General features: G+C 40.6%; 1 protein-coding gene across 1 annotated transcript in view; it reads left to right on the forward strand.

Annotated features, from left to right (window-relative positions):
* The window catches only part of pknox2 (pbx/knotted 1 homeobox 2), a 100,967-nt gene that overhangs the window by 20,058 nt on the left and 67,199 nt on the right, over positions 1–13,710 (forward strand). Inside the window, exon 2 of the mRNA XM_071461613.1 lies at positions 1,162–1,243. The gene's annotated coding sequence lies outside the window, so the exon portion shown is untranslated. The remainder of the gene's footprint in view (positions 1–1,161; positions 1,244–13,710) is intronic.

The raw sequence follows: 13,710 nt of genomic DNA on the forward strand, positions 1-13,710 counted from the left end.
GTTAGCAGATTGCTGGAGGTAGGCAGCCTGCTGTGAGGCCCAACCACACTCCCACTGTTCTGGAGGAGCTTTAAGTGAAAGATCAGGTGTCCGGCCCTGAATGCTTGATTGAACTTAAATCTTTTGCATGTGCGCCATAACTCTCTGCAGTGCTCTGCTCTGTGTGGCTCAGACACGGCCGGCCAGTCAACTGTTCACAGGAATTTCAGTCCCAGCAGCTCTCTACCCTCCTGTCTTCACCTATGGCACCGAAAATTATAACCTAAAGCATTTTGTTTGTAGGGATGTAGAGTGTCATAAAAATGGAGGATTAACTGTAAATTAAATGAAAAGGTCATTATAAGGCAGAAACAAACTTATATATAAAAAGTAAAGCATGAATGTACGTATTTATTCCTATTTTCATATCCAACTTCTTTGATACTTTTACACTAACAAAAAAGAAAAAGGAATGTTAGGAATTTATTTGTAAAAAAATACTTTATAATATTTTATTTTAAAAAATATTTAAAAAATATAATATTCACTTATATTAATGATTGTTTCATCTTAAATTAATATTAATTACTTGTAATTTAGGATGAAAGTTAGGTTTTGTGTCATGTCCTCAGCTTTTACTGTCAAACACAAAAATGTGATTTATTGATTTATATTGGAGACATAAGTCTTCTGTGCTTAAGATTCGGCTTTTGCTATGTCCTCAGATCTATTCAATTAGACTTGAAAGCAAAGTTTTATTATATTTCATTATCATATTATATTTATCGACACCAAGGCGTCAGGTCAATGGTGCTCTTGTGCTTGAAAGGTGTCAGTTTTCTGTCCTTCAAGTAATGATAGAAAATATTTCTGCACACTAAGATCTGGCTGTCTTAACTTAACCAAAAGCTCAGAAAATTAAGTGAAGACACTGCATAGATCTGAGTGTGCAGAAATCTTTTCCATCGTTTGGACTTGTTGATATTTCCAGCACCTTGACCAGAACCTGACGTGTGTAGCAGTGGTCATTCTGCAATATCTGTCCCTCCAGTAAAAAAAAGGGGAATTAACCATCTCCTACAACCCTGTGACATTTTGTTATGGCATCATTTTAATTTCCTTTTCATAATAATGATGACTTTATTAAACTGCATAAATTTAGAACTTGTCATGTGTCGACAGGCTTTGTGTGGAGAGTTGGATACTGGGCAACGGAGCAGACGACAACACTGAAAGCTGCTGCGTTGCTGTGGGCAAGCTAACTGTAAGTTGTCAGTTGTCTTCCTATAAACCATATGATTTTTAGCCCTGGTTGTATAAGTGTTTGTTTATTCGTGTCATTACCGCAGTTGTGTGCAGTTTTCAGTATGTGTTAGATGAACAGAACGCTCATTTTGTCCTGATAGACTTTCAGTAACAACATATCTGCTGGAGCTTATCTGTTCCTTCACCAGCCAGCACCAGTCTGTGACTTAATTTAAGAGCACACAATCAAATGTAATTCATGCTATAAACACGTTGGCATGCTAAAGCGCACAGTTAATGATCACCTCACTGCAGTTCACTCAAACTGGTTGAGACCAAACAATCATTTCAATCACTTGAGCGTATTTCTCTCTACGTCTCTTCAACCCCGGAATGAGAATTTGAATTTCTGTGCTCACTTCTTGCTGGAACTTCAATCTATAGCTGTGTTTTTTTTTTTTTATGATTTGTTGATTTGGTCTCAACACTGTTTGCATCTTGGACCAGGATGAAAATGAATGTGACCTGATGGGGACTGAGGATGTGGTTGCTGTCGTCTATAAGGCTACATTGATTTTATTTCCTTTTCTCTACAGTTTACAGCACTTACACTCTATAGGGTTTAGAGTTCAGCTGATTTGGTTGAATATTGTTATGTTTTCCTCAGATGTTCTCGTCCTAAACAACACTACACAACACAACACAAGGCTTCAATGAAAGATGACAATCATTTGTACAGCATCTAATGACACCTGGTGCTTCTAGAGACTAAGGCTACATCCATGCTAACACGTTTTTATTTTAAAATGGTATTTCAATGCAAAAACAATCTCCATTTAGCTCTGTATCAGAGACAATCTCCATCCATACAGTCACACTTGAAAATGCGTATATACATGATCATTCACACACGTGTGGGAGCCAGTGTAAACAGGAAGCAGATTGTCTACTCATAAAAACTAGGAACAACAAAGAAAGTTGTAACTTTATAAATGTAGAATTTAACTGCACAACAGCTTTTGCTAAGGGCAACAAGGTCAGTAACAGTTGGATTTCATTACTGATGTTGCTTTCACCACTGGTCGTGAAGACTGATGACACCCAATCAGTGAGCGATCATGGGTGTTTAATTCATTGTTTCCAAAGGTCTCCATTTTTGCTGTCCAGACTACGATGCAACCCCAAAGTTTTCAAACTAAAACAGGGCCAGCAGTGTTTCCTAAAGTCCCCATTATGGGCTCTTGTCTCCACAGTCGTGTGGACAGCGGGAGCAAACGTAGCAGAAATGAAGGGTTTCAAAACTAAAGAGTAGTAGTGTGGACGTAGCCTGAGAGTGGAGGAGTACACTGGTTTCTAATAGGCGTTGTCTGTCTATTCACTGTTGCTTTGGAGTGAATAGTGGTTCTGTGATGTATTGCCATGGCGGAACCATTAATGTTCCCAAATGGTTTTTTGTGACAGGAACTTGAGTTTTCCCACAAAACACTGGGTGAGGTGGAGTCCGCTGCTGAGTCACTGAGGCGGCGAGATAACCACGTAGTGCTCCACTCTTCTGTGAATTACAGGAACCCATCGGTGCTGATATACAGTGGTTATGTCTGGATTTACAAATGGAAGTGTTGTATTGAGGTTGTGTGTACATACAACAACAGGAAGTTGAGCAAAACAATTCATTTTCATAAAGTAGTGTAAATTAGCTTGATGTGTCAGACAACATGGTCGTTGCATGAAATGTGAACACTTCAAGAAGCTAATTTCTGCAGTAGAAGAGATCTCTGAGCCCTAATAGTATCTGTCAGGATAGATAATTCAGTGTTTATGTAGATGTGACATATAACTACCAATGCGTGGTGTGCTGTGACAAGCTTCAGCTAACGCAGCAGCTAACAATGTTACAACAGCTCATCCTCTATTTAGAAGCAGTTTACAAAAGCACAAAAAAAAATTATGACTACAAGACACAGAACTTATTGAAGTGACTCTAAGGATCACAACTGCTTATTATTACTATCACTACTGTTGTGATTTGAATACAGTAATAAGGAATTGTTGTTTGTTGTTTGCTAGCATTGTCTTGTTGTATGTTGTTGTTGGCCTTATCCACTTCTATCTGAGCTGTTCCAGAGACAGTCGTATTACAAATCAGGTGGAAATTGCTGTCTTGGAGCATTTGAATATTACTGCCTGTCCCTATGGTTCAGACTGAAATGAGCTAAAGGACTTCTATGTCCTCTGCTCCCCCATGTTTGCAACTAATTGAAAATTGATTTGAAGAAGTGAAAAGAGTTGTAGTTGTTCCTGCTGAACTGAAAATGATTCAGATGGGGTTTTTTTTTGTTTGTTTTTTTTTAATCCTGAGGCCTAATGATATTCTCTTTCTCTGTTTCTTTCTTCTTTTATGTATTTGAGCTTGAATCGTTGTTCTCTTGGTAAGACACAGTGACATTTTTGGAGCACACTAGACGTCCACTTGATCTTAATAAGCCTAAGCCTGGAACCTGAGTCAGGCTACATCCAATCTCTATTCAGTCCAATCAGGTCCAGGTAGGGTCCCATTGTATTGCAGTGGGTCCTGGGTCTGTGTTTCAACACGTTGGATATGTAGACACATTAGAGTAGTTGTGAAAAAAATTGTGTTCTGTGTAGGAGCATCATGCTGCTGTCAGTGTGCTCTGTTTGGGTTGGCCTTATTTTAGACAATTATTGGGTCAAGTCTGACCTGGCTCAGATCAGTTTTGGACCGGGTCCGTTTGTTAAAAATAATTTATTCTTGGGTTTTCTGTTCCATCATGGGATCCAAAACTTTGAAACCATTGAAAACTTTTACCACACAGTTCAGTCATACAGTACATTCATCAGCATTTGGCAGCTGCCCACCTTAACAACAGTGCTAGTTAGCTAACACAGGATCATTAAATATTTTTTTACTGTCACATTTTCGAGGGATGGATGTTACCTGTGCACTTTCAGCTTTCACTATTCTCAATATCACGGGGGATATAGGATCCCAATTGGTTGATTCTGCGCTTTATCATTTACATCCAACACAAATGTTCAGTGCCAGTGTAGTGAGTAGTGTGTTCTTTATGTAGTGAGGCGAAATGTAAGACTTGCAGGAGAGCAAAGCTGGCATTTTGTCACAGACCTGCAGTTAACATTGCAAGCAAGCAAGTAAAGCTTCATTTATTTAGCACATTTAATTCCAGGTGGAAGCACAATGTGCTGCACAAAGCACAAAGTTGCAACCACAAAATCTATGTAGGTAGTGTAAGGACAAAACCATTAAGAAAAGAAAATAATTACTGGTGTTTATTAAGCGTAACCATGATCCTCATTACATGTTTTAGCTGCCTAACCTTAACCAGAATGTATCTGCCATAACAACAGTCTTTCACTTATCTTAGCCATAGCTGCCATGTGCAGGTGTTGTAAAAAGTGAGTTTGTTCCGGATGTAATGTAGTCTATTGAAAATCTTGTTTAGAGACACAACAACAACAATATTTTTTGTGCAGGAATTTTTCTTCTGTCATTCACCTACTCTTGTAAGTCCATCAACCCTTTATGTAAAGTGTTTTTGTTCTGGAGTTGAAAATATGCGTCTAAATTGAATTTAGTCTTTGTAGTCAGGTTCTGTAAATGCTCGTGTACATGGAGGGAGCCACAGACAAAATAAGAGCCGGGACAATGGGGGGTCTGTACGCACATGGCAGCGTCTTGTTTAATGGCCAGAGGAGGTCTGGTTGTACTAAGACATTTGTCTCGTCCTACACACGGGCCAGACTAATCGCACAGCCAGTCTCCATGTCCCCTCAGCCCCTAAGTCCCCCCCCCCCCCCCAAAAAAAACCTCCACCACGATTCCCCACCAAGGATTGTTTTACGCTTAATTTTGTTAGACTTAATGAGATTTCACTAATTAAATCTCCTCCTGGTTGGAGACCCCCCCCCCCCAGCATTACATTGGCCCACTCCCCTTTCCACTAACAATGACTCTAGCCCATGGAATGATTGCTTGTCAAGCTATTTTGGACAAATAAACTTTTTTTTTCTTGAAGATCAAGGACTGAGGCTTGCACAAGAACAGGCCTGTGTTACTTTGCGGGTTTCCAATTTCGCGCCAAGATGCTCCGCTGCACTTGTGATCGCCAATAGGTTTTCAAATCTGATTAGGTGTGCAAGGGCAGGAAGTAGCTGTCAAGTACATCTTGATGTCTGCGCATCAAGATGTACTTGGCTTTGTGTGTTTGTGTTTTAACTTTAATTGATAGTGGTAAAGTTTTCATCACAGATTTTCTTCAAGATGATAATATTCTGTTCTGAATCTTTCCCATAAAAAGCCGCTTCCCTCTGTAGTATCACTGCTGTGAATCAGTCGTATACTGTAGCACAGTAGCCAAAGCTCAAATGAAAATCCATGTGACAGGCCTTCACTGACAAAACGCACACAAGTTCCTGATATACGTCGCTAATAATAATCCCTGCAATAGCTGCATGGCAGCACCAAAAGGGAAGTGATGAAGGGTGGGACCCGCTCATTTCAAGCAGCGAGGCCTTGGAGGTCATTGTTGACAGTAGCCGCTTGCCCTGCTATTGTGGACGACCCTCTGGGACTCTTGCGCTGACTATTGTGGGAGCCAGCCTCCCGTTTCCCATTTGAGCCCTGGACACCCGCTGCCAACTTCACTGCTTTACTCTTCAGCTCCCCCATCCCTGCCTCATTTATGGGACCCACCCCATCCGGCCTCAGAAGCCCCTGCACTGTGGCCCTCGGGTGGGTGAGTGGGCAGTGTGCCCATTTCAGAGGGGAGTGCTTCCTCGTTGAAGGCTCGTGCTGATCGGGTTTCTGCCACCTGTCATTCAGCTTAGGAGGCAGGAAAGGGGGCAAGAGTGGTTGTGAGTGGTGGGAGTGAGGGGGTAGGGTGAATTGGGGGGTTGGGTGGGGGTGGACAGAAGAGATGCCATGGCAATCTGGCACTGAGCCTGCAGCCTGCTGTTATTTCAGTATAGCCTCCCAGACCTCTCAAGTAGTCCACTTAGTTCATGCAATGGTGAGTTCCTCATTTAATCAAATAATACAATAATATAATTACGCACGTTTTTTTCCTAAATTTACTGCACATTGAAATCACATATTTTATATGAAATGTCATTCAATAGAAGACCAAACATTCAGGGTGTTTCACAGCACTCTGTGGGTTCACAGGTCAAATCCTGTCTCTTGTTTTCTCTGAAAAAATAATTTTCTGTCTTAAAATTCTCTGACTTAAAAGAATTTAATACATGTAGAGACCAGCCAAGATTTGTGATTGTTGTCTGTTGCATTTTTTCTTTGCATTTACTGCAAATGAAAGCTGTCCTCAGACACCTTTTTACAATCTGTGTATATTGTTCTTAGTTTATTATCTATATCCACACTAGAAAACACAGAGAGGACTCATACATTTACCAAGACCCACCAGTCCTCTGACCAGAACAACACGACCCATAGCAGTGTCTCCTGAAATAGCGCCCCTATGGCAGCAGGCCTACTGGACCTTGGTTGTAATGGTTACAATGATTACTATACTAGCTATACTGAGCAGCATACCTACCTTCGTCTCCATGGTTACTATAATGTATCTGGTTATGGATCAACATCAGAATAATGATGGACAATATGATTTCTGGTTCTGAAAATTTGGGCTTTTAAAATGAGTCGTGCTAATGACCTCTGACTTTCACCATTTTATTCTAATGTTGCTGTGGTGTCACCTGCCATTAAATGTCGCATCACAGCGGTGTATGTCAAATAATTAATGTCCACATTAACAGCCACTTATAGGAAAATGGCATTTGAGCGTTTATCCTAACAAACTCACGAAAGCCCCCAAATACCCAACTTCCTACTAAAATCCATAGAGTAACCTTTAAGATACCCTGCTAAACAACACACTGGACGAAAAACACATTATTAGTTGTTAGGTTATTAACCTCCTCGACGGTGGTAACAAAAGAATATAACCTGCTGTAATTCATTACAGGAATTCATCTCACTAACGCAGCCTGTTATTACAAATCAGATGCTGGTGCAAAGCTGCAGTGAAGTGTCCAGGGCCTCGTTTAGCCTCGCTCATGGAGAGAAACTCATTTCTCTGTCTTCCTGAGTGAGAGCAGCAGGTTCTCTATAGTTGTGTGATAGCCCTGTCAGACTGATGTGCTCATTCTATGAGATTTTAGTTTGTCTGGAAGTGCATATTTGTCATAAATACTTTATAAAGTACTGAGGAATTGTGCTAGATGTATTTGTTGCTAATATGCATACTGATATGCATATTATCTGCTGTAGCTATAGCGTGCTTACTTTAGCTTAGCCAGTCTTGTAGGCTGCCATTTCTAATTCCACAAAGGAGCTCCTTTAGCCTCTCCTGCCTGGATAAATATCACATGATCTTTAGCAAAGAGTTTGTCAGATTCTACAGCCTGCAATCTGGCCTTGGGTTAGGTGGATTATCCAAGGTAATGAAATGATCCCAGGGTCTATTTTGGCAACAGAATGGGAAATCTACCTTTAATCAAAGAAGGTTAGAAGGCAAACTGGCATGCGCCGACACAGTCTCTCTGACCTCTCTCTGACAGGAATCTGGGGTCACACTTATGCTCTTCGTTATTAGCTTCGCCGTGTGATCCCGCGTTTCCCTCCATCACCCTCGCTACCTCTATGCTTAACCATCATCCTCCAATCCATCCATATCCATTTCTCCCTCACCCAGGCTCTTTAGCCCACCAATCCTAATTGTAATTATGTTGATTTAACTTAGACACATGCGGCCCCCTCCCCGCCATCTGAATGGAAGCTTATTAGTTGGAATATTTTTTTTATATTTATTTATTCCCATTTCTCAGGGTCCCTGTCGGCATTTCCAATTACTCTTGTCGTGCGGCTGTAATTGCCTCCATGCTAATGGTCGCCAGACAATCGTGCTAAATGAGGTGAGGCCGAGAGGCTAGGAGCCCGACTTCATTAAGAGCTAATGGGATTTTATAAGGGGGACTGAAGACCCAGCTCATCAAAAAGAGGGAGATGGAAGGAAAACAAAACAGATGGAGGGGGAGAGCCGAATCACCACTATTCTAACTTAGCCTGCTCCTTTTCCTGGCACTCTGATGAAAAAAGAACAGGCTACTCTTCCTCTAGAAGACTACCACCTAATTATAAAGACAATATGACTGAAAGACTCTGCAGCGATAGTGTGGGAATATACACAGTGATAAATGGATAGGTTTGCATAATTCCCTCTGGCTGTCCAGTTGAACATGAAAAGCAGTTATTTTTATGTGTCGCCGGCTCTTGGAAGTCATCTCAGAGCAGCAATTTCATTATTTGGCAAAGTAACAGAAATGGATGTGTATAAATTATATATTTCAGAAGTGAGTGGACGGTCCGGTCCAAGTCCTCCCACAGTTTTCACACTTCGTTTAGACAGGGAGAGACTTAGACAAACATAGATGGATGGATGTGAATACACGGCTCGAACACAATGAGACCAAGGTGATTGTACAAACTGTAAATCTGCATCTGGGTCAAAACCCAACAAACCAGGCCACCAGATACCCACAAGAAATAATTCAGAGCTGTTTCTCTCATCGCCTGTTGACAATGCTGTTTTAATTATTATGGAAATATCTGTTCTTATACACATTATAATGTGCACACATGTAAAAGAGAGCTCCTGCAATGTGGTCCTCCTGAATGTGCGTCCTTTTATAGTGTAAATAAAGGCACATACAGTATATGATGTAGTTCCAGTCAAACATGAACAGAAAGAATGTGAGTGTCTACAACTGGAGGAAAGAGCTGCAAGAAAAATGTCTTTTTTTTAACTCAATATTTGCTTGTTTCTCTTTAGCATTAGCATTGCTGAAGATCCTCATGTCCATGCATTCTCACTTTTGCTCCTGCCACAAAATGCTCAGCACACTCACATTAACAAACTTCTCCATTCAGACCCCTAAACCAACCCTTCACAGACGTAATGATCCCATACTGATCTGTCTGCCCTTGAAATGCATTGAAAGGCGGTCATCCATCTTGGCGTAATCGCTCTGTTCCCCCAATGGAGTATAGTTACACTGTGTGCTCTGCAGTTGCGAGATCAGTTGCCCCATACTTTAATTTGCCGCGCCATCTTAAAGCCGACACAGTTTGTCTGCCGTTGGTCTCAGCTCAGTTGCCTCTTTGGCTCCTGTAGATGAGGGGGTCTGCCAAATTCCATTACACGCTGAATAAACTGACGTGTTCACCTATAAGCAGGAGGCATTATAGAGTCAGTAGGGTAAAGGATACTGTAAAGTGGGGGTACTACCACCACAACCATGACTCGAGTTCATGCTCTGGCTGTTAAGTATCTGCTGGTTGGTTTATAGAAGTGTGGAAGACAATCAGTCTGTTACAGTTTAATGTCAGTCAGCTATTGGTTATCAAGCTATAATATCACATTTCTTGACTGTTTGCACCACTGAGGAAGAGTCTGTACACGAGGCTGATGTTTGTGTATATCCCCAAACCTCGGAAATGATGTTTTCAAGAGCTATGGTGTTTTGCAGGAACTGGATTACATTTTCTGTTAATATAATTAACATGTTATGTTGTTAACATATGTATTTGTCAAGTCACAGACACGTTGATACTGAACATATCAGTGTAATATCCACCTGTAGCGACTCCAGGATTATACAACAGTTTTCTTGGTTCAGGTTAGAGAAAGATCCCTGTCTAGTTTAATATAGAAAAAAATCACAGTGACTTCACAGACCATCTTTCCCTAAACTTAACCAGAGTGCTTTTGTTGCCTAAACCTAACCACAGACCACAGGATGTGAACCCCATTCTCTAGGGTGACAGTGTTGTGCTTTGTATGCTTGCCATCCACCCAAACCACGTCCTGGAGGTGCTGTTAATAAGTCTGCAGTTTGTTCATTCGTTCATTTTTTAAAATAAAATCCAAGCAACATAATTGGGAAAGCAGTTATTAGTATATGAATGTAATTTCTAGGGGACAGGGTTGATATCACAGAACCTGCTGTAAGTTCAACAGTCTCCAAATCTCAAACAGAATCCAAAACTCCGTCTGAAATGCAACAAGAAAATGGCAGACTTCTCTTTTGATTAGTCTGTACAAACGTTTAGAGGTCTGCATGGCTACTCCTTCACAGCGAGGCCAAATGGGAGATAATTATCTCTTTCGGGGACAACATGCAAATGAGACTCACAGAGTCGGTATTGAGGGAAATTCAGTGATATAAACAACCAGGAAGCACTGTCTGGACACACAGTGGAAATTAGGCCAATTATCCACAGGCTATTTTTGTTGTGGGCAGTGAGCAGAGGTAAAACTGTTGTCATTTGATGGAGTGATGATGCTGTTATCTGATGTTATGAATAGCTGAGCTACATCAGAAAGCCTCATAAAACATTACATAACCTGACAAGTAAAATTATACAGAGCATTCAATCCACACTCATGCACCATAATGTCAAAGCTAAATAGGAATTTTTGCAAATTTATTAAAAAGGAAAAAGTGACATTGACGTAAGTATATTCTTGCTAATGGAGCTGAACTCATACTGAAATATCCAACAAGCTCTGTCACTGTGCAGAATCCGCCTCCTCTTCTTTTTTCCACAGACTTTTTCCTGAAGAATCGGCTAAGTAAGGCAGATGTGTCTAATCATTTGGGCTGCGGGGTGTTTTTGTCCCCTGAAATGCTGTTTGGGCTGCTCTGATGGTGGGATGATGGCTGTGGTCTGAGGCTCAGGCCTGGTAGGAACAGCTGTCCTACAGCTGCCATCTCTCCTGCTTTTTGGGGGTGAGGGTGGGAAGGGGGGGGGGTTGAAAAACAGTCCCAAACCTCCTGGGTCAGAGCCCTGGTATGGCGGTCTCCCTGGCAACTGGAGCTGAGACTCTGGTGGTGTGTGTGTGTGTGTGTGTGTGTACAGTATGTGTGTGTGTGTGTGTGTGTGTGTGTGTGTGTGTGTGTGTGTGTGTGTGTGTGCAGCAGTGGGGAGAACAATCTGGCCAGTGAGAAGCAGAGTACTGAGGTGTAAGGGCACTGAGTCGATCCTCTCTATTTCCTTCAAACCAGACACTATTGGCTTTAACTGTTTCCCACAGATCATATGGGTTATGGCCAAAGTAGTGCACAAAGTGTCTTTTTTTTTGTAAAACCAACAAACAACCACATTCAAACACACACTGACATGATTAATATTCTGTCTCTCCCTCTTTTCCTCTAACTACCCTCTAAGCTCAATGCAAGTGAATGTGAAGCTCCCTGAGACGTTCAGAAAGGGGGGGGGGGGGTCCGTGAAAAGAGGAGAACGTGAGTTTAGGAAGAAAGAAGAGTGAGCAACGACGAGAATGAGAAAGAAGACGGGGGGATGGAGAAGAGAGGACAGGGAGGCCTCTGGAGATGGAAACGCAGGGAGGACAGGGGATGAATAGGAGAGGGAAAGTGGATATGTGGAGATACTTGGCTTTGGCCCCATCAAAATAACGGTTGTCATGCTAACTCAACCCTGCTTCTTCTCTCTGTCTCTCCCACACACACTGAAACTCTCTCTCTCAGACCCCAAACCTCTCAGACGGCGTCTAATCAAACACAACACTGGTTACTCTAACATTAAAAACAGTTGGTTTTTAAGATACTAAAATGTTTTGCAGTGATTTCAACATGTGTTATCTTTTACACACATGGTCATTTCAAAGTTTTAATCTTTTTTTTTTTTTACTTTGATTTATGTCCATGCAGCCTTTGCCTGCACTTTCCAGCCAATAAATATGGATACAGTGGTTTCTCAATCCTGGCAATTATCTTATACAGTGCACTATATTCTCACACTTAAACTTCAAATTATATGGCGCCCACCAGCCTTCTGTGCACACACATTTGATGAAGCAGCCTGAGTTTGTGTTGTGCTTAGTGAGAAGTGCTGTACAGTGTATCACAATAAACTCGCAAGACAAAGGCACGGTAACAGGTGTTAGCTATGACACTTGAGCAGTCAGTGTGTATTGGCTGAACAAGATGTGAGGGAGGAGTGAATGTGTGTGTGTGTGTGTGTGTGTGTGTGTGAGTGTTTTTATTGACATTAGCTGCATAGAGTTTGGTGCAAACTGAATTTAAATTCCCTGCCATGTTTTTTTTTTATACAGCAGTGAGTTATAAAACAATCTGGAAGGAAGCAGATTTCACATCAATTCAAGAAACAATAAGCAACAACTGATAACTGATGAAGTATTTGAGTAACTTTTCAGGCAAAATTGTCAAATTTCTTCTGGTTCTTTGCTGTCAAATGTGAATGTTTGCTGCTTTTCCGTGTCGTCTGTACTAGGGACCTGTAGATCTGAGTTTTGGAGTCATGGTTGGAGAATTTTAAATATGTCGACTACATCTGTGAGAAATTATGATCTACATTTTTGACTATTTGATATTCTGATATTCTGAAGATATAGATATAGATTTTGTCTACAGGAAAATAGTTATCTGATTAATCCATGATGATATGGCAATACTGCTAGATCAATTTTTAGTGATACTTTCTTTCCTCTAAAATCAATATGTTATGTTTTGGAATACAGTATGTGAGACTTCGGCTGCTATTCAATAATATTGATAATATCAAATATTGCAATATTTCCCGCTGTATGGAATATTTTTCAGAATATAAAAAGTATATAAAAATATATACAAGTGTTAACCTCTTAACTTCACATACGCACATCACAACCTGTGGGTGACGTCATAGATGTCATCTTTACAGACTGTAAGCCTTGTATTGACAAATAAACTCATAGCTGTACCATTAAATACAATAATATAATTATATATAATAAAAAAAACACCTGAAACATTAGATACAATAATATAATTATATATATATAAATATAATTATATTAGCTAATTATATATATATATATATGTATATGTGTATGTATGTGTGTATATTTAGCTATTATTTTATATTAGTATATCGCGATAATATCATATATCATGATATTTGACCTGGATATCAATACCCTACTTATAAAACATTATAGCGATTGTCTTAGGTCACTTCTTAATGCTTTGAGGGTCAGAAACATAAGACATTTATTCAGCTTCATCATCTTCATATCTGGACAGAAGTAGATGCTTGCTGCTTCTTCCCAGGCCCGTAAATGCACACAAGTGGAAACATGACAGACACACGGACAAATCTTTAAATGTGATTCATTCTTCCTCTCAGTTACAAGTGGGCCAGTTTCGGCCACCCGATGACAGGAAAACACCAAACACAGAGGGGCTGGACGGTGTTTCCATAGTAACAGACCTCATGTGAAAAGGTCACTGTCAGAGGTTTTTCTCAGAAAAAGGCAGAAGGATTATGGGTGGGGGGGTGGGTGGGGTGGGCAGACAAGAACAAACAAAACAAAAAAAAGAAAAGCAGTTTTATTATCCATTTTTATA

This window comes from Trachinotus anak, unplaced genomic scaffold (genome assembly GCF_046630095.1).
Source record: "Trachinotus anak isolate AG129_WGS33_773 ecotype Australia unplaced genomic scaffold, CSIRO_AGI_Tana_v1 ptg000024l, whole genome shotgun sequence".
NCBI classification, from domain to species: domain Eukaryota; kingdom Metazoa; phylum Chordata; class Actinopteri; order Carangiformes; family Carangidae; genus Trachinotus; species Trachinotus anak.